Here is a 23,483-nt window from a genome sequence, read left to right on the forward strand (position 1 = left end):
ATGCCACTAAATATATCATTTATAATGAAACTAACTAAATATATGCTATTTAAATAGAAAATACCATAAAAAAATATTAAAAAAGATAATCAATTTTTCAAAATATGATCACGCTCTCTCCGGCCACACAAGATTTTTTCTCTCTCCTGCGATTCAAATTGTTTAGTTTCTCATGCAAAAAAAAAAAAAAAATCAATCACCAAAGATCCTTCATCAAGAAACTGATTTTTTTTTCATCAATAAATTAATTTCTTCATCAAGAAACTGATTTCTCTGTCAAGAAGCTGGTTTTTTAATCAAGAAACTAGTTTCTTAATCAAGATAAATCCAATTTTGACCTTATAAAAAGATAATATGACAAACTTATAATAAAAAAAAAAAAGACAAAACACAATAAAAAAAAATGAAGTAACCCAATTACAGTAAAGCAGAGGTGCTGGAAAAAATACAAAAATCAAACTAATATCTAGCCACACAAGATTTTTTTCTCTCTCCTGCTGTTCAATTGCTTAGTTTCTCATGCCATCAAAATCAATCACCAAAGATCTTTCACCAAGAAACTAATTTTTTTCATCAAGAAATTGGTTTCTTCATCAGTAAATTGGTTTCTTCATCAAAAAATTGATTTTAATTATATTAAAGTAAAATTTATAATAATAATAAAAAAGACAAAACACAATAAAAAAATGAAGCAAACCCATTGCAGTAAAACTGACGTACTCGAAAAATTACTTAAAATTACCTTATAAAACTGCTTAAAAATAAATAAAAACATTTAATATGAGCTTTGAAAATTTAATATATATATATATATATGGTATATGAAATACTATAAAAATACTTAAAAAAAAATATCATATAAAGTAAAAAAAAAATATTATATTTAAATAAATAACTTTTAAAATCCCACCACATTGAGTATAAATTCCTCTTAAAGGGAAACTTGACCCAACTTAAATCTTTATACACCAATACATAAGTAAAATAGAAATTAAAAATTAAAAAATATAGTAAAAGTACCTATTGTATAGTCTTTTAAAAATGTACAATAAACAAATATAAAATAATAATAAAAAAGATTATATATTTAAAGGTTTTTCCGTATGCTGAAAAAGAAAAGTTTTTGGTAAAGTTTCTATTGCAATAACAATATTAATTGATAATTATTAGGAACACAAACTTAATCTTTGGTTATCATTCCTCCAAGTCTCTCTCATTTGTATAATAACTAAATAATTAATGTTTATAATTAACTTGGTACTTCATTGGTGGCAGTAGCAAATTCTCATATAGCATGTCCCATCTCAATTATACATATGTTGAAATGAGCAAGAGAATGATTGATTGACTTATTCGATTCAGCGATGTGAAATATTTATTTTTAACTGTCCACAGTGAAAGTCCACCTACTTAATATTTTTTTATTTATTTTTTGAATAAAACCCGCTTACTTAATTTACAAAATAAAACTAAATAAATGAGTTAATTCTCATTATTGGAGTTTGTAAATATTAAATCCCCAATCATCAATAATCAGAGCAAAAATTACCAATTAAGCGACATTATCCGTAACTAGGGGTGGGCATTATCCAATCCAATCCAATTGAACCGAACCGATCTAATCCAATCCAATTACAAAAAGTTGGATTACAATTGGATTGGATTGGATGCTAAAGTTGGATTCTAATTGAATTGGATCGGTTATTGGATGTCAATCTCAAAATCCAATTAAAAACCGATCCAATCCAATTACATTTATATATATTAAAAAACTATTTATATAATAAAAAATATTGAAAAATATAATAAATATTTATTATATTGTTATTAGATTTTTTTTGTATGTTGAATTTGTAACACTTGATTGTTTAGTGTATTTATTTTGATGATGTTTTTTTCTATTTTATTACTTAGAAATGTTGTTGTTTTAATTATTTAAAACTTTTAGCTACAATACACTTGTAAGAATAGTACATTTATGAAGTATTAAACTTAAATAAAAAGTGATACTTAGGTTTTTTTTATGTATTTTTCTTTATATTTTTAAGCTAATATTGAATTTAGGTGTGTAATTGGATATCCAATTAAAAAATCGATCCAATCCAATTAGTAATTAGATTGGATTGGATTTTGAGGTCTAATTGGATTGGATCGGATGACGATTTTCCAAATCCAATTACTAATATGATTGGATCACATCCAATTATAGGAATTATCCTCTGTTTTTTTTTTAATGCCAAATAATTCAAACCTAACCCTGGTGGAATGCTATAAATAGATAGTGAAGGCTTCAGGAAATTAACACTTAAATTTTCTACTTTTTCATTCAGAAAAAACTGAGCCTCTCTCTCTCTCCCTATCTTTGGACCACTCCATCTTTCTCTTCCTCATTGAGATTTCGAAATTCTTAGTGTGAGAGTAGTGCCCACACACAGCAAGTGATACCTCAATCATAGTGAGGAAGATCGTGAAGAAAGACTTTCAGCAAGAAGGAGTTTCAGCACTAATGAATCAGAGAAAGAGATCCAGGTTCAGATATTGATAATGCTCTGCTACAGAAAGGAATCAAGGGCTAGATATCTGAACGGAAGGAGTCATTATATTCCGCTGCACCCAAATGTAAGGTTTACTAAACTTTATATGTGTTTATTTCATCGTTTTAGAAAGTTCATATTTAGGGTGTTAATCAACATACTTGTGAGTAGATCTAAGATCCTGGTAAAATAATTTCCAACAGATATGCGACTGGAACTATTCTCAACAAAATGATAGTCTAGCTTTCTTCATCAACCTTGTGATTTATATTAGCCAAACCTATAATAATCTCATCAAATCTATCAATATTCTCATCTAAAGAAAGGGAAAAAATCATTCTAAAACCGTATAAGCTTTCTAGCAAATAAATCTTGCAAGCAATTGATAGCTTTAAGTATAATTCTTTCAATTTATTCCAAACTCGTTTTTCCATCTTCTCTGCGATGAGTTTCCTTCGAACACTATTTGATAGATACATGATGATCGCGTAGTACGCCATCTCCTCCATTTCTGTTTTTTCCTTTAAATTCTTTTCATCCAATAATTTCTCATCTCTAAGAACCTTGGAGACTTTTTGGTGCACTAGGATTCCTTTCAAACATTCTCACCATAGCGCAAATTCCCTAGTTCTATCAAACTTCTCCAATTCAAATCTAGCCACTGATGTCATTCAAAGTTTCTTCAAGAATTGGACCAGAAATAATCTTGATTCTGCATTCTTGATCGATTACCAAGCTTTGATTTGTGGGAAATTACAACTAACAGTGCAGAATCAAAACAACTGAAATCTAAACAACCAAACGACTAGCAATGACAAGATTTACCAACACTAAACATAAATCGATGAAAAATAGAGGCAAATAGAGTATGTAAAACTAGAATCTTCTTCATCCATAGAAGATTCTTCTTACAAAACCCAAACACAATCTCTCTCTTTTCTCTGCACCTCAATCTCCACCTCTCAATCTTTTCATTCCCAAACTCTCAATGTCATTTGAACTAAGTGCAAAATCTCTTATTATTAAAATAACAAGTCAAGGTGGTATATATAGGCTTAGGAATAAGATCCTAAAGTCTATGGCTACAAAATGAGGTTGTTAAGTTAGATAGCACTGACTAACTTAACTAACTCCTCTTTGAGCGAAGTCCTACATGTCAGTTTAACTATGAGAGCCTACGGGAACACATGTGAGCTTCTAGACTCACGCACTAGGGACACTCATTGATGGCGTTTTTGGATAAGATTGAGTCTACTGGAGTCGACTATCAAGAACTACCATTCCAGGAGGGACAACTAGAATTCCATCCCGGAGTGAGGCTAGCTTTCTTGAAGACTAGACCCAGAGTGGACATGATAGTCATCTAAGAACTCCCTTCTAGACTCAACTATCATTCCATGAGACTCCTTCCGGAGTTGACAAGTTAGCTGTCTGGGAACAATATCTAGGAGACACCTAACTTTTGAAGAATGATATTGGGGACCTTTTTATTTGAAGGAACTATACCATAATCATATATCTATAAATTTTAAAATATAAGGGTTTTATGCCCTAATGAAAATGCCAATTTATTGTAATAGTTTTATTATTCATAGAGAAAATAAAAAATATATTTTGACTTGATAAATCACATTTCTCACATGTTTTTAGAGAGTTAAGGTATATTATTTCTCTTATTCAATATGGGCAAAAAGCCTCATATATATAGAACTAATTCTATTAATCATGTACATCAAGTAGAATTACATAAATAATATAACTAAATTAGGAAACAAATAAGTTAAGTTAGAAAACAATATCAATGGTACAACTCATCGAGAGAGGTCAATGCCTAGAGAATATTATAGAGTAATAATAGAGATATGCCACTAATAACCCCCTTGAAGTTGGAGCATAAAGATTGGAAATGCCCAACTTGCAAAGTGTTGGAAATATTTTACTAGGATCCAGATTTACTACCATGTATGTTTCGTTAACATCCTAATATGAATTCTAAAACAATGAAATAAACACATATAAAGTTTAGGAAACCTTACATTGGGTGCAGCGGAATATAATGACTCCTTCCGTTCAGATCTCTAGCCCTTGATTCATTTCTGTAGCAGAGCATCACCAAGATCTGAACCTGGATCTCTTTCTCTCCTTCTTGTTGGTTGGATTCTTCACAATCTTCCACAGTATGATTGAGATACCACTTGATGTGTGTGGACACTACTCTATCACTAGGGTATTTCGAAATTGAAGAGAAGAAAAGAGAAGAGAGGGTGGCGGCTTGGTTCAGGTTTTTCTCTGAGAGAAAATAAGATGTAAGTCATAGTTTCCTGAAGCCAACACTTTCTATTTATAGAATGCCATCTAGGTTTAGGTTAGAATTGTATGGCATTAAAATAATGAAAAATATAAATGGTAAACCCCATACAAAGTGGTCGGCCATATTAGTGGATAATGGGCCTCACTTTGCAATTTTGCCATTTTGTCATTTCTAAAAAATACCAATTTTCTAATTTAACCATTTAAATGTCAATTCTAATTATTTCATAACTAAAAATTAATTATTAAATAATATTGTCATTTAATATATTTATTAATTAGACATATAAAATCTCTTAATTAATAAATAAACCTAGAATCTCTTTTCTTTACAATTTCACCCTTGCTTAGTGAAAATTCATAAAGTAGACATAGTCTAACTTCAGAATTATAATTGATAAATTAAAATCAATTAACTGAGTCTTACAAGCAGTATGGTCTCAACTAGTATGGGGACCATGGACCTATATAACCGAGCTTCCAATAAGTCGAATCGAATTTACCAAGTAAATTCCCTAACTTATTAATTCCTTATTGAATCTACACTTAGAACTTGGTATTGCACTCTCAGTCATATAGAACGCTCTATATGTTCCACGATATAGATACACTATTAGTTATCCATTGTTATAATCCTAATTTGATCAATGACCCTCTAATAGATGATCTACATTGAATAGGAACTATATTACCGTTACACCTTCAATGTATTTTATCCTTAAAACACTTAGCTCCGTATAAATGATATTTCAGCGAAGTGAAATGAGATCTCCACCATTTATCTCTGTTTAGCCAAGCTCAAAGGATATCATCGTTTCACTTCTAAATTCCTATAGAAATTTTAGACTCCATATTTATGTTAGCGCTCCCACTCAATTATATTATCATGTTCCCAAAATGTACGTATCACCCTGACCCAAAAGTCGGCTTAACTAACAAATCAAAGAACATGTATAATACTCTTGAGATCGAACCTAACCATATCAGGATTAAGATCATTTGATCTAGGATCAACAGGTGATATTGAATTGAATAGATATTGTAAATTTTAACAAATTTAATCAAAGTTCAATATCGGTCCCTTCCGATGTATACTCCATACATTCGATACTGGTAAACTTTGCCAATGCCCTGGATAGGACATAACACTTATCCAAGGTGTAAGAATACCTATCGCTGATTATATCATGCCAGTCTAAATCCAGTGAACTAACAAATCAGGGAATAAACTTTCAAACATATAATTAAGATTATATTCCACTGTGCTGACAACACTATAATCATTAACAAATTCATATGTTCTGGACTTAAATAGAATTCATACATTATGTATATAATCATGAAATAAATCATGTGAATCATGCAACATAAAATGTTATTTCTGATCTTTATTAATAAGTAAATCTGATTATATTGAAATGTGTTTTATTTAGGGCACAAAACCCAACACAAAGAAGGTGAGAAAATTTTGTTGCACCAAGAGCTTTTGTAATAATATCAGCTAGTTATACACCAGTCCATATATGAGATATGTTGAAATTGTTCCATCTTTCAATGCATCATGAATAAAGTGACAATCCATCTCTATATGTTTCCTTCTTTCATGAAAAATGGGAGTAGCTGCTATGTAAAAGGCAACTTGACTGTCAGAAAACAATCACATGGAATGTATGTTGGCTGTTGGATCCCAAAATAAGCCAAAAGAGATTTCAACCATTTTAACTCACATGTAGTAGTTTCCATAGACCGATAATCAGCTTTCGCCGAAGATTGGGAAATTGTTACCTATTTTTTCATTTTCGAAGAGACTGGAGAAGAACTTAATAAAATAAAGTATCCAATCAATGGCTCATGGGTCAGAGGGAAACTTGACCAATTGTTGTCACAGAAGGTATATAGTAATCATTATCCTTGCACAGCAGAATTCCTTGTCCAGGACAACCTTTACAGCAAAACTCTCAAAGATGCGTCCCGATGCTCAACATGAAAATCTCCCATAAATTGAGCTAAAATATGCACATAATAACAAAATTCAAGTCGTGTAATTGTTGAGTATATTAGACGCCCAACAAGTCATTAATACTTCTCTAAATCCCTAAAGACAACAACATTGATAGTGGTAAGATGGTAGTTTTGTTCCATGGGTGTAGAAACTGGTTGAGCTCCAAGTAAGCCAGCCTCACTTATAATGTCAAGAATGTATATGCGTTGTAAAAGAAACAAACTATCCTCCCTATGTGCCACTCAAATGCGAATAAAATACTTGTAAAGCATTAGAATTGAAACTAGGAGGTAATTGCATGTATACTTCTTCATTAAGGACTCCATGAAGAAAGGCATCATGCACAATCATCTGATGTAGGTCCCATTTTTATGCTAATGTTATAGCTAAACATGTACGAACAATGACAATTTTAACTATAGGGGCAAATGTTTCATTGAAGTTAATACTGGCAACTTGTCGATTCCCATACACTACTAGTCATGCCATTTATTATTCAACCCTACCATAAGATCAATACTTCTTTTTATAGACCCACTTACATGCTATCACCTTCTTCCCTTGGGGTAGGTACTCTAAAGTCTAGGTTTTGTTACCCTCAAGTGCATCTATTTCTTCATGCATTGATTTTTGCTAATTGGGATCCTTAACATCTTCTTTAAAGGAGGTGGGTTCGGTGTCTGCAGTAATTACTACCAAGAAACTGGTGTGTCTCATAGAAAACTTATCACAATTTACATAATAAGAATTATAAAATGGAGTACCTATGGACTTTGACAGAGCATTGGTAGGTGATGTGACAGGGCTTATTACTTGAACTATTTTGGTGATGAAGTCCTTGAGTGTACTAGAAGGTCTATTGATTTGCTTTCCACGACAAAATCTCTGTGGAACAATATCTTCATTAATCACAACCTCCCTATAGGCAAAGTGGTATCAATCACATCCTCACTATCCACATCTATAAGTGGTGGGGTTAGTTGTTCATTACTAGGGTCAATATCGTCGACCCCAATTAAATGTTCCTCACACCCCATTGGAAGGGAAGTATCCTCATACGGAGTGACATGGTCATAATACTCCTACTTTGAAATACATCATCATTGGTATTATGTAAAGAGATGTCACTAGAAAAAGGAAATTGTTGTTCACAAAAAAATAATATCACGAGAGATAAAAAAAATACCTTTTGTTCTAAGTCATACAAACACCACCCCTTTTTACCGAGTGTGTTGACCTCGCTTTTAGCCAACAACAGTGAGTCAATTAATAAGCGATAAGAAATGTAATTAAGATAGAACAAAAATCAGTAAGCAATAAGGAACACAAGGTTTAAAGAGGTTTGACCCCTTTAGTTTGGTAATAGCCTAATCCCCTTAGATTTTATTAACTCGAGAACAAAGAATACAATGTTTCCTCTCTCAAAGCTCTCACAATGAAATTTCTGAGTTTTCTCTTAGATCTCTCTGAAGTAATTCCTTCAACCCCTTTCACAGTGAGGATGTTTCACTATTTATAGGGCTAAATGAATGAGGGAAGGTTTCCCTTTTGCTTAAAATATCTATAATAGGTAAGAACATATATTACATATTTAGAATACATAGATTGAGGGATTCGGACAGCTTGCCATATCCCTTTGATACGATCCTTGGATTATAGAGATTTCATGTGTGCTTGAGCTTCACGATATAAATCTTGAAATAACTAAGTCTTGATACATTTCTCGGAGAAATGACTTCGTTTATTGTCCAGACCATCTACCCTTGCCCTGCTCGGTTAGGCAGAATCTGTCCGTACAAATGCTTGGCTGAGCTCTGTTCAGAATATCTCTCCAGCCAAATGTAGAGAATAACAGACATGTGTCACCAATATACGTTGCCACCTCACAGTGTGAAAAATGGGATAACATTTTCCCCCCAAGTCTGCACAAGACTTCTGAAGTTGCACATAGACTTCACTCAACTAAAGTTCGTGTCTGAATGAGTGGCACGTGTTCAATGCGCCTGTTGGTGATCCGATGTGATTCTGAGCAAGAGTCCCTTCAATATTTGGCTAATTAATGCTCTGATTAATTTGTAGCTCGAGACACTCCAATCAATTTGCATGCTTTGACAGTTACCCTTCTCTAGGTACTTGATTACTTTTGATTTCCCAAGATCTAATATATGGACGTTCATTAGCAATTTAATGTCGTAGAATATCGAAAGATAAATATTATTGTAAGTCTTTTATTCTTGGTAATGTCCATCCGAACAGTGGCTGCTAAAAGTAGGGCTTACAAAGTATGAAACAATAGTAGAAGCTCATGTAATAGGAATGACCTTGACTCTCGCCTAAAACGGGACAACATTGAATTTTCTTTTCAATCAAATAAAAGGTTGCAAGAATGGTTTCCGTTTTAGGTGAGCTAACTACTCTATTCAATATATGATATCTTTGACTCTCGCTTAATACGGGACAGTGTATCAGTTTGTTGAAATCTTAGAAAATAATTGAATATGTTTTATTTTGGTATTTTTGCAAACATGTTTCCTTACTTGTTATTTTCTGAATCTGTCTATGAATTTATTTGAACCAAGTAATTTATTTATGTTTATTGATAATTGTAGTGTCAAAATGAATAACCCACACCCCAATCCTCATCTTTTATATGCCTTTGAAAATAAATTCTATAGTGAAAATGTCTCCTGGTAAGAGCATCAATTCACACTTACTCATGATGAACTCGAAGTTCCAGAAAGCAAATTTGTTGAGAATCGATTTATCAAAAGAGCAATGGGTTCTATTCATTCTCAACAGCCTTCCACCTAAGTATAATGGATTTGTTGTATCATACATGATCAACAATTTTAACTCATCCGACATAGACAAGCTGGATGCTAAACTGCGTGCTTATGAACAGACTTTGCGACTTGCAAGGAGGACTCTGTAACGTCCCCGCTTCAAGCCTCCATTGGGTCCTTACACCCACGGAATAATGACTCTTATACACGAGTACGTCACTTTGGCTGCTTCCTGGATTGATGACTGACCCTACAGACCAACACGAGTGTTTTCAGCGTGCTTTGTCCTCACTCACACGCATCCTGGGAAAACTTCCCAGGAGGTCACCCATCCTTGAAATTGCTCCAAGGCCAAGCACGCTTAACTGTGGAGTTCTTTCGAGATGGGCTACCGAAAAACAAGATGCACCTTGTTGATATAGGTAGTACCAATCAATCCATTTAAGCCCTCTTCAACTGTGTAGTCCCATACCTACACAGTCTCAGAATCATCCCACTTGACCTTCCCCAGGCGGTGTGGGATTGCACAGCTTACCCGGTGTTTCCCCCTACGGATCACGGGACTACTGACTGTCACAATCACCCCCCCTTACGGGGTCCGACGTCCTCGTCGACCACACTTCCGGCTGGGTCAAGGCTCTGATACCATTTGTAACGTCCCCGCTTCAAGCCTCCATTGGGTCCTTACACCCACGGAATAATGGCTCTTATACACGAGTACGTCACTTTGGCTGCTTCCTGGATTGATGACTGACCCTACAGACCAACACGAGTGTTTTCAGCGTGCTTTGTCCTCACTCACACGCATCCTGGGAAAACTTCCCAGGAGGTCACCCATCCTTGAAATTGCTCCAAGGCCAAGCACGCTTAACTGTGGAGTTCTTTCGAGATGGGCTACCGAAAAACAAGATGCACCTTGTTGATATAGGTAGTACCAATCAATCCATTTAAGCCCTCTTCAACTGTGTAGTCCCATACCTACACAGTCTCAGAATCATCCCACTTGACCTTCCCCAGGCGGTGTGGGATTGCACAGCTTACCCGGTGTTTCCCCCTACGGATCACGGGACTACTGACTGTCACAGACTCCCTCATGTTTACAAACACAATTTTATCAAATGAATTTTTCGAGTTCTATTTGCACTATTTATCGAAATGGCATTCAATTATGTGTTGCTCACATGGAACAAGTGCTTTATGTTTTAACACCGGATATACCAATAGCGCTTAATAACAAACTTTTCAACATAGCTAAACCTAAAAACCTTAAAAGGACTTTTCAAAAAAAAAAAAAAAAACCTTAAAAGGAAAGAGATTGATAGTAATGATGAAACATATCTTTGGCATTTACGACTAGGTCATATAGGCTATGATAGAACTCACAGGTTAACCAAAGGTGGTCCATTAAAAAATGTCACCTTAGGTGAATTACCAGTTAGTGAATCTTGCCTAGAAGGTAAAATGACTAGCGTTCTTTCTCTACAAAGGGAGAGTGTGCCAAAGAACCTTAAGGGTTAGTACATTCAAATGTCTGTGGACCTCTAAATGTATAACCCGGAGGAGGTTATGAGTACTTTGTCACTTTCATTGATGATTACTCTAGATATAGTTTCCTTTACCTAATGCAAAAGAAATCTGAAACGTTTGAGAAGTTTTAGGAATTTCATGCTTTGGCTCAAAACCAACTAGGTAAAACATTAAAGATCTTGGAACTGATAGGGGTGCAGATTATATGGATATACAGTTCAAAGACAATTTAATTGGACTTGGAATTGAATCACAATATACTGCCCCTGGCAATCCACGGTAAAATGGAGTTGCACAGAGAAGAAATCGCACACTTTTAGAAATGGTTAGGTCTATGCTGAGCTGTTCAACCATATCAACGTCCTTCTAGGGATATGCTATTCAGATGGCAAATGACATTCTAAATGTCATACCATCTAAATCAGTCCCTAAGACACCCGTAGAAATATGGAATGGTCGTATACCTAGTTTACGCTATTGTAGAATCTGGGAGTGCCCTGCTCATGTCTTAAGAAAGGAAGAAGGCAAACTAGATGCGCGAACTAAAGTTTGGATGTTTGTTAGAAAGTCTAAGGAGACTAGGGGTGGACTATTTTATAGTTACAAGGATAATAACGTGTTTGTTTCTACAAATGCCACACTCCTTGGAGAAGACTATACAAAGAACTTCAAGCCGCAATGTAAAGTAGTGTTAGAGGAAATTCTCTAAGAAATAAATCTAACTAAAGTTCCATCATCTTATACTCAAGTAGAGGATAGTCCCACTCCCTCAGTTGAACCAATGCAAGTTGATACAACCGAGAAATCTACCACTGAGGTTCCTGTTCAGAAGATCACAGCTCCTAGTTATAGTGGGAGGGTTTCTAGAAAACCACCTCGTTATGGCTTGGATGGTGAAATTAATATGGTCGTTGGTGACGGTATTGGTGATGATCCATTAACCTATAAATAGGCAAATGAAAGTTCGGAACAGAAACAATGGTCAGTCGGCATGGATTCAAAAATGGATTCCATGAAAAAGAACAAAGTCTGGGAATATGTAGACGCACTTGATGATTATCATCCAATTGGATGTAAGTGGGTCTACGAGAAGAAAAGCGGTGCTGGTGGAGAAGTCAAAACTTTTAAAGCTAGACTTATTGCAAATGGTTATACCCAAAGAGAAGGTGTGGACTATGAGGATACTTTTAGGCTTGTCGCCATGCTCAAATCCATCAAAATACTTCTCTCCATAGCTGCCACTTTTGATTATGAAATTTGGCAAATGGATGTCAAGACAGCTTTCCTTAACAAAATTCTTGAAGAAACCATCTATATGGAGCAACTAGAAGGTTATAAGCTTCCAGGACAAGAATAGAAAGTTTGCAAACTCAATATGTATATTTATGGACTTAAGTAGGCTTCTCATTCTTAGAACAAAAGGTTTGATGAAATAATCAAAACCCATGGATTTCACCATAAAGATGTTGAACCTTGTGTTTACCAACTCAAGGATAATCAAGTGGTAGTATTCCCGCTTCTTTATGTTGATGACATTTTGATTATTGGTAACAATATCAAGAAAATGACTGACATCAAGGAATGGCTTGACACTCAATTTGAAATGAAAGATTTGGGCGAAGCTGCTTATGTTCTTGGTATTCAAATCATCAGAAACCCAAAGAACAAATCCATTGCTCTCTCTCAAATAGCTTACATTGATAAGGTGCTAGAGAGATTCTCAATGACTAATACCAAACGGGTAGTGACGCCTTCTAGACCTGGTATTCGTCTATCTAAGGAACATTGTCCCACTGATCCTCAAGAGAAAGAGGACATGAGAAGGGTTCCTTATGTTTCAGCACTTGGAAGTCTAATGTATACAATGTTATGCACTAGACTAGACATTTGCTATGTAGTAAGAATTGTTAGCAGGTATCAAACAAATCCAGGAGAGGAACATTGGATTGCAGTTGAGCACATTCTAAAATATTTGAAATTTACAAGGCATTATGTGTTACTTTACAAGGATGGTGCTTTAAATCCTGTAGGCTATACCGATTTAGATTTCTAGGCTTGTCTTGATAACAGGAAGTCTACATCTGGGATGGTATTTACTCTTAGGGGTGGAGCAGTTGTTTGAAGAAGTGCTAAGCAAACTACAACATCAGACTCTACCATGGAGGCTAGATACATAGCTGCCGCTGGGGCTGCTAAGGAATTGGTCTGGCTAAGAATGTTCTTCTCAAGACTTGGTGTTGTTCCTAGAATGGAAAAACCAATGGTTTTACTTTGTGACAACACCGGTGTTATAGCCAACAGTATAGAGCCTCAAAGCCACAAGAGAAGCAAACACATAGAGAGGAAATACCACATCATCAGGGAATATGTTGCAAGAGGGGACGTACTGGCGGAGAAAGCGGATACTGAAGAAAAATTAGTTGATCCATTCACCAAAATTTTGACTATAGTTGCATTTGAAAAGCACTGACTGAATTTATGATTAATTGAAATTTACTGATTGTTTTATGTTAGTGCAAGTGGGAGTTTGTTGGGCTTTGTGCCCTAAATAAAACTCTATTTCAATGTAATCTTTTATAGTCATTTATCAATAAAGAAACATGTTTATTTTCATTACTTATTTAATGTGTTATTTGGTCGAAGAGCGGACTGGCCTGGACAGTCGAAGAGTAGATCTGAGTTGGCCAAGAGCAGATCTGAGCAGACGCGGGCTCCTACCCCACCCTTGCCATTGCATCCAGAAGCCAAGAGACGCAAGGAGATGCTTACTCACTACATGAACCGGTTGGTTCCTGAGGTAAGTGAGCAGCTGGATGGTGCAAACAATGAACCTTCCCTGGAGTTGCTGATGGGAGGAGTCCTGAGGGAATTTACAAAGGTGAGTCATTCTTGACAGTTTCCTTTAATCCTTCTTTACTTGGCTCAGACTCTAATGTTTTTTCTCTGTGTAGGCTGGTGTGAAGATGGCTTACACCTATTACCAAGCTAAGTCTGCCGCCTCCAAGAACGCTACCATGTCCAACACCATGAGGGCGGAAGTGGACTTGGCCAGGAAGGATGCTGATGAAGCCAGGGTGGAACTCGTAGATGTCTGAATGGAGCTGGGTGAAGTCAATAAGAAGCTTTTTACTGCTAAGAGGAAAATAACCGAGTTAACTAAGGACCTTAAGGCTTCCGACCAACTTGAAGATACCATTGCCACCTTGTCGGGATAAGTGAATATTCTTCAAGAGGAAAGGGGAGTTCTTCAGACTGTCTTCCGTCGGCTGGAAGCAGAGAAGAAGTCTAAGGAGGAGGATCTTAAAGTTGAGGTCAAGAAATACAAATCAGAGGCTGATCAGCAGTGAGCGGAGGTGACGAGGCTGGAAGAGAAAGTACATGCCTTAGAGATAGCTGGTCTCGAGATTTTTTATGACTTTTGGAAGGCTAACCCTCAGGCAAATTTTGATTACCTGGGCGAGGCTAAAGACATGTATCTCGAGTACTGTGCTTCCCAAGTGGCTTATGGTGAACCCGAGGCGACCACTTCTACATCTGGCCAGAATGTTGACGATCCCCCCGCTCAGACAACAGATCCTCCAGCTCCTACCAACCCAGAAGGCCCGAAAGAGGAGCCTGGGACTCCAGCTGTCTAAATACTTCTCTTTTTATCTTTCTTTTTTTATATATATATATATATATATATATCTATCCGGCCATAAGGCCTTTTTTAAGACATCATGACCGGGCAAGTGGTCTTTAAACTTGGAATTATTTTTCATTTTACAAACAACAGGCTGACCGGGCAACTTTTAATCCTGGTATTACATGCTTTTGTTATCTTTAATGAATTCCATTCTCTGTTTATAATCATCGTGCAACTGTGTTTGTTTTATCTTTACCAAATGCTTCGTACAGGTATGGGTGCCCCCCAAGTGACCGAGCAGACTTATGACTCTTGGTCACTTATTTTTTGCAGGTATACTTTTTTATCTGTTCGGGGTTTTGGGTTCGACCAAACCTTTTGTACGCACTAGATGGTAAATTAACCACATGTTAGTAATTTTGACTTAATTTGAATTTTGAAATAAGCATCTTTATTCATTTATTGATCGAAAATGTGTTTGTTATCGCAGTAACTTACATCAGAGCTATTTGATCTAATCTGATCTTTTAGCGTAACATGAATAAAAAATATTGCAGAAATTAGAAATTGTACTTTAAATGGTGGTCATCTGACCTGAGTACTTTTCAATTTTGTCCAAACCTTTGGGCGTAGTCCGCCCAGCAGGCCATTCACTTAAAAGTGAATGTTCTTTCAGTACTTAATATGGTCATCCGACCTGGTACTTTATTAGTAGTATTTTCTTAAATGCTCCCCATTCCAATACCGTGGTACTAGAACAAGTTGCATGTTTTCATCATACTTACCCAATTTCTATGCTCCTAATTTGAGAACTTCGACCACTTGATATGGCCCTTCCCAGATAGGTTCGAGTACACCTATCGTACTGTCTTTGGTGTTTAAAAATACACTTCTTAGGACAATATCTCCCACAAAGAATTTCCGAGCCTTCACTTGTTTATTGAAATACCGAGCTACTTTTTGTTGATGGGCTATCAACTTTAAGTTTGCTGTGGTTTGCTTCTCTTTGATTTCATCAAGTGATTCGGCAAGAAGTACGTGATTTTCTTCTTGGTTGTACATCAATCTTCTGTGGGATGGTGGATCGAGCTCTACGGGCAGCATAGCTTCATATCTATATGCCATGGCAAATTGAGTCTGTTCGGTTGCCCTTTTTTTAGTTGTTCGGTACTACCATAGAACTTTAAGGAGCTCCTCTGGCCAGTTTCCTTTAGCATCCTCGAACCTTTTCTTTAATGTATCCTTCAGGGTCTTGTTGATTGCTTCAACTTGACCATTTTCTTGGGGATGCGCCACTGCAGAGAAGCTTTTGATGATACCATGGTTCGCACAAAAATCAGTGAAGGACTGGCTGTCAAACTGTTTGCCGTTGTCCGAAACTATTTTGTACGGTAATTTGAACTGGCAGATTATGTTCTGGTATGCTTTCTTCTTTGCCTGTGCATTCTACCACAAAGTCTGCTAGGGCCTGGCCTTTGATTGCTGTTCGGTTTTGGAAGGTAATTTCGTACTGACCCAGTTCCACTGCCCACTTGAGTAACCGTCTAGAGGCGTCTGGCTTTTGCAATATTTGGCGTAAGGGTTGGTAAGTGTATACCCGTACAGGATGAGCTTGAAAATAGGGCCTTAACTTTCTTGTTGCTAGAATCAGGCAGTAAGCGAGTTTCTCTATCAATGGGTACCGGCCCTCAACCTCAATGAGTCTTTTACTGATGTAATAGACCGGGTGTTGTATGTTGTTTTCTTCTCTGATCAGCACGGCACTCACAGCGTGCTCAGTGACAGCTAAGTATATCCCAAGCTCTTCTTTGTCCAGAGGTTTCGAGAGTACGGGAGGCTTTGCAAGTTACGTTTTTAGCTCCTAAAAACCTTTTTCACATTCTTCCGTCCACTCAAATTGCTTATTTCCCCGCAGGATGTTAAAGAAGGGGACGCACTTGTCTGTTGATTTTGAAACAAATCTATTGAGTGCGGAGATTCTGACTAGTTAAACTTTGTAGTTCCTTGGTTCTTGTTGGCGGTTTCATATCCAGGAGGGCTTGAATCTTCTCTGAGTTGGCTTCGATTCCTCGGGTATTGACAATAAAGCCTAGAAACTTTCCCGAGCTGACTCCAAAGGAGCACTTTAAGGGATTTAGTTTCATGTTGTACTTCCTGAGGACTTTGAAGCATTCATCCAAGTCATCTATGTGCCCCCCAGCCTTCTTGGATTTGACAAGCATGTCATCCACATACACTTCCATGTTTCACCCGATCTGGTCTTTAAACATTTTGTTTACCAATCTTTGGTATGTGGCTCCAGCGTTTTTAATTTTAAATATTATTTTATTTCATTTTAAAAACCGAAAATATTTTTTTTATTTTATTTATTTTTCGAAATAAAGTTTAATATTTTAAAATTAAATAAATCATACTTCCAACTATCCAAATCTAACTTGTTGCAGGAGTATATGTTTTAGATTGTTTGTAAGTTTTCTAAAACCTATTATTGCTTGATCTAAATTGCCATGGTTAACTTGTTGACTGGTCCAATGATCTGATTTTAACCCATGGTTCAATTGTCAATAGGTCAAGTAAATAATTTGTAACAGGTAAATTTTACATTCTTCTTTCATCTGTGTATGACCTAGTAACATGATAGGGTCCATCCAAATCTGTGTGCCTGTGTGAGCCTATATGTTTAATTTCAGTTATAGACACATAAAGGTTGTTGTTGCTAAATAAAATGTCATAACATGATAGATTTTATTTAGGCTCATTTAGTTAATGGGCCTATTCAATTAATAGCAGTTGTTCATTTTAAGGTTAAATTCCTCTCTTTTGGGCCTTGTGTGAGAGTTGGGAGCCTTAGAAGTGGGCACGACATACTGGACCCAGCCCCCCCTCACATGAACAACCCCAATTGTGAAGGCCCATTTGCCTAATTTGGAAAACTGTGCTAGGTAAATTAAATTAGTTTGACCTAATAAAATTGAATAGCAACATAATTAATTTCTTCGAAATTAATTTAAGAAAAACATAGTTTTATGAATTTTATTTCTAGATAAACTATTTGTATTTTTCTGGTATTTAATTAAATAAAGAATTTTAACTAACTAGATTCTTTCTGAAACTTACTTATATTATTTCATTAAATATTCTTATTTAAGTTATGAATTAGTAATTACTAATTTTCCTTTTAACTTAAATTTGAATATATTTTGAATTTAATATTAAGTTAAGGAATTCTAGGAATTAGTTATTGAAGATTTTTAAAAGATATTTTTAAGTTGGTTTTAAACTTAAAATGGAATATCTTTAAATTAGGTAGTTGCCACCTAATTTTGATATTTAATTAAATTTTATTTGGCAAATTTTAAGTTGTAAATTATAGATTCTTTCTATAATAACTTAAATCAGATATTTTCTAAATCTTGAAAAGATACTTAGTTGAATTGAGATATTTTCTACATAGTTATTTCTATACTAATTATTATTTCTAATATAGGAAAATATCATTGATTGTGAAATTAATTGTTTAGTAATTAATTTTGGTACAATTCAATTAAGGATATTTTTTCCTTGTATTAAATTGGAAATTAATAATTAAGCCTTCTCTATACTTAATTATTTATTTCCTGAATTTAATACATTTAATTAAATTGAAAATTAAATATCTAAGTTGATTTTCATAATGATACTTAAATATTGTTATTTTCATGATATTTAATTAAATAAGAAAATTATTTTAAGTTGGGTATTTCTATAACAACTTAAATTTGAATAATTTTCAAAATATATTTTATTTATTTTATTAATCATTTTCTTCAAAATTGCATTTAATTATGCAAGATGATTTTGAAATTTCTCTTGAAAGATGGATTAAAGTTGTAAATTAATTATTTTAATTAGTTTTGAATCAACTTAAATCAATGATCTTTACATTTAATGATTAATTTAAAATAAAGGAACTAAAATATATTATTAGAAATTGAATTAATTAGTCAAGAAAATCTAGATAGATAGTATTCTTGCTTGAAGTATTTTTTTTAATAAAGTTTGATTTATTTTAATGTGTTTCGAAAATTGTATATTTTTGGAAATACAATATATATATTGGTAGAAAATTATAATTTGAGTTGAAAATTAATTTAAATTAATACAACTTAAATTAAGTAATTTTCTTAATATTTATTGGAAAATTAATACTAAGATGGAAATAATTCATTTTATTTTTCTTAACCATCTGAGTTTAATTTTATAAATATTAAATTAAATTTTATTTAGAATTTTATTCTAAATTTAAAATTTAATAAATATATATAGATTTAAAATAAATAAATAATATAAGAAAATACATTTTAAATAATGAGCTTTATTATTTTAACATATTCGATCTCCATTGTTGGTTTTACATAGATATTGTTTTAGTGAGTAATCCTCCCTAATGGAGGAACGTTCATTAGCAAGTTAGCGCCATTTAATCTCGAAAGATAAGTACATTGTAAGTTATTTATATTAGTATTGATCACCCTAATGGTGGCTACTGTATAAGACTTACAAACGTATGAAACAATGGTGGAAGCTCGTGAAATAGGAATGACCTTGACTCTCGCCTAAACGGGACAACGTCGGATTCTCTTTTCGATCGAATAAAAGGTTGCTAGAATGTTTGTCATTTTAGATGAGCTGGCAACTCTATTCAATGGATGATAGCTTTGACTCTCGCCTAAACGGGACACTGATATCAGTTTGTTGAAAACCTTGGAAATTATTTAGGATTGTATTTTTTAGTATTTTCTCTAGACATTCCTACTTGCTATGTGCTAATAATTTCTGAATAAGATTTTGTGTTAAACCATAATTGATATCTATTTATTATCTTGTAGTATCCTGAATTGCAATGTCAAATCCCATGTTATCACTGTTGACTGAAAATAAGCTAAATGGAGCTAACTTCCCTAAATGGAGAGAGAACATTAACATTGCTCTCATAGGTGAAAGTGCCTCGTTTATGTTGACTGAGCCGTCCCCTGAGCAGCCAAGTGACAATGCAACTAAAACTGTAAAAGAGAAGTTTGAGCGTTGGCAGAATGCTAACAACGAAGCTCGATACTTCATGCTTTCCAGCATGGTTGACACCTTGAAAACAAAGTTTGCAAACACTGTCACGGCTGCAGAAATCATGACGCAGTTAACTGAGCTATTCGGTATGGCATCTATCCAGTCTCGCTTTGATGCGACTAAGAAATTCATCAACGCACAGATGGAACCCCATCAGAATGTGCGTGATCACCTTCTCCAGATGGCTAGTTATTTCTAGGAAGCCCAGAATCATGGTGCTGAAATGGATCAGACTACTCAAGTGAGTCTCATCTTATATAGTCTGATTCCAGATTTTCTGCCCTACACATCAAATTATGTCATGAACAAGAAGGAACAAGACTTTCATACGTTAGTCAACGACCTTCAGACATATGAAAATTTGATTGGAGGTCCCAAGAAAAGAGGGAGTAAACCTCAGAATTCTGGAAATGGTAATAAGACGAGTAATCCTGAGGCACACGTTGCTTCTACTTCCAAATCCAATAATAAGAATAAGTGGAAAAATGCCAAGAAACAATCTCAAGCTACGAAAGCAGCTAAGAACAAAAAGACTGGAGCTTCTGGTGATACACCAAAAGGAAAGTGTTTCTACTGCAATGAGAAAGGCCATTGGAAATCCCAATGTCCTAAGCTTCTTGCAAAGAAACAAGGTATTTCTTTATAAAGTGATGTGCTTTTAGTGAATTATTATCCATTTGGATTATTAATTCTAGACTACTAACCTTGTTTATTATTCTTCTTATAGCTCAAGCTTCTTAAACTCGGATGCTGTCTTAACGAGTTGGATCTGAAAGCTGGATGGTGGATGGAAGTCGTCTATGATAAAGAAGAAGCTCATTATTTTTTTGAATTAATTGTTTAGTTTTTCAAACAATTTGGATTTCAAGTTTTGGGATTTTATTCCCTATTTGGTTCTCATAATATTGCAAACAATTTTTTTGGGTTTATAATAAAGTTTCTTTTTCAAATAAATTGCAATCTATGAGTTGCGCTTCAGTACTTTATCTTATAAATCTATTACCAATTTTTATGTTTATTATGTTTGTATGTGTATGTGTTTTTATTATTGATACAAATTTTATAGGTATTTAAACTCTTTACAGAGTTATTACTACATAAACACTAGAAATCATTTCTATGTTTATGAATAATTGTTAATTCTAAAACAATTATTTGAGAATTTGTTTAATAAAAAGATCTTTTGATCTGATAGGGGTGGAGAAAAGTTAAGAATAATATGCAGTTCAACGATCTTTTATATCTAATGAACTCTGGATTATATTCAACTCCACAGACTCTCTATCACACTTAGAGATTTACAACCTTTAGGGGTGGATCATAATCTCTATAAACTTAGGGGTGGACTTTATTCCACAGTACCCTTTGTGACATAATTTTAAACATGGAAATAATATAATAAATTAGCTATTATCAGAATAAATCCTTGATCTTGATTATATGTTCCAGTTTAGATTTACTGTTGTAATAGTTAATGATACCATTAAAGTTCTTTGATAATGTATCACATTACCTTAGTTGAGTGGGAGAATATTAAAATTCCTTACTCATCTTTGTTTGGTTGATAATTGTGATAGGAACTTAAGAACAGCTCTAATAAAAACAAGTCTAACCATTCACATGGATAGAGATAACCTATCAGAATTATGAGAATAAGATAGAAGAATTCTTGCATAGTCTATTCGAAAGACTTGATTCAAGATTTCTAATCCTCATAACATTTTATGGTATCTTGATTTGATTGCTTAATCTCTAGCAGGTATTTTTCACTTCAAATACTAGACTACTATGTTGTTGACCTAGTCTTAGAGAAACTTACAGTTTCAGACTAAGATAATAAGTCACAGTGAGATGTTCCCAGAAACAATAGTAAAAGGTTAAAAGTTTCTAACCAGACATCTGCTATTGAGTGGGAGCCATCTGAGATGTAATCAAATAGGGAACATTAGTGAACAAGCAAGAAAGATTTATGAAAATGACCCATATGTTAGATATTAAGGAACTATGCTTTAGTGATCCTAATATCCACACCGACTCATTAAGAATTTTGAGATGGTGGTTACTCTAGGGGTGGAGGAGTCATTGTAGAAGAGTGTAAAAACCCATTTATAATAATTCAAGCTTCATCAGAGAAGATATAACTTTGTAAATTCGAAATTACCAAAAAATTATTTTACTGAAGAAAATTCTATACTGCATTATCTCAATTCCAAATTTTAAAATTTGAGAGATATGTCTTCTGTTTGTTCAGATTTACTTAATGGGCAGTAAGGATTTCAGTATCCCTTGATGAGTAAAGGATATAGTTAAGAAGGTTTCATAAGTTTTATGAACCTGGTTTCAGATATATGGGTGAATTCAAATATACTACACTTGATCAGAGGATCGAGGCAAAAGATTGATTGTAATGCACAACTAGTTTTATGTTAGTGCAAGTGGGAGTTTGTTGGGTTTTGTGCCCTAAATAAAACCCATTTCAATCTGATTAGTTATCAATTTAGAATTTTGAAGTGATTTATGATTACATGTATGTTACATGTTTATGGTTTAATATATATATTTGATATATGCACAAAATTAGTTAAATCCAGAACATATAGTTATTCACAATTACAGTATTCTCAATACAGTGGAATGTGATTGTGATTATATGATTCAAAAGATTTTGTCCCTGTTCATCAGTGTTTTGGATTTACACTGATGTGATAATCAGCGATGAAGTATACTTACACTTGGAGTAAGTGTTATGTTCTTTCCAAAACATTGGAAAAGTATACTAGTTTCGAATGTATGGAGTATACATTGGACTGGACCGATATTTAACTTGGTCAAAGATATTGTAAACTTACCGTTGTATCTTTCCAAGTCAATGTCAGAAGTTGATCTTAGATTAAGAGAATCTAAATCCTGATATGCTTAGGCTCAATCTCAGGAGTGCTATTCATGTTCTTTGATTTATTAGTTAAGCCTACTTTTGGGTCAGGGTGATACGTATATTTTGGGAACATGATAGCATAACTGAGTGGGAGTGCTGAACATAAATATGGAAATCTATAGCTTCTACTGGTGTATAGAAGTAAAGTGATGATTCCCTTCGAGCTTAGTTAAATAGAAGTAAATGGATGAGCTCTTGTTTCAGTGACTATATATTAGATCATTAAAACATCATTTACAAGTAACTAAGTGTTCAAAGGGGCAAAATACATTGAGGGGTGTAAACGGTAAATTGGTCCCATCCCGATGTAAATCATCTATATAGAGGATCTCTAAATCACATTAAGATTATAAAAATTGTTAAATGAGATAGCATATTGACATCGTGAAACATATGATATGCTCTATATAAGTCTGAGAGTGCAATTCCAAGCTCTAAGAGTCGATTCAACAAGGAATTAATAAGTTAGGGATTTACTTGGTAAATCGGTTCAACTTATTGGAAGCTCAGTATATAGATCCATGGTCCCCATTCTAGTTGAGACTATACTGTTTGTAAGACTCTATAATTGATTTATGATTAATCAATTATAATTCTAAAAGTTAGACTATGTCTAATTTGTGAATTCTCACAGTTTAAGGATGAAATTGTAAATAAAAGGGTT

Source organism: Cannabis sativa, chromosome 6, assembly GCF_029168945.1.
Source record: "Cannabis sativa cultivar Pink pepper isolate KNU-18-1 chromosome 6, ASM2916894v1, whole genome shotgun sequence".
In the NCBI taxonomy this organism is placed as follows: Eukaryota; Viridiplantae; Streptophyta; class Magnoliopsida; order Rosales; family Cannabaceae; genus Cannabis; species Cannabis sativa.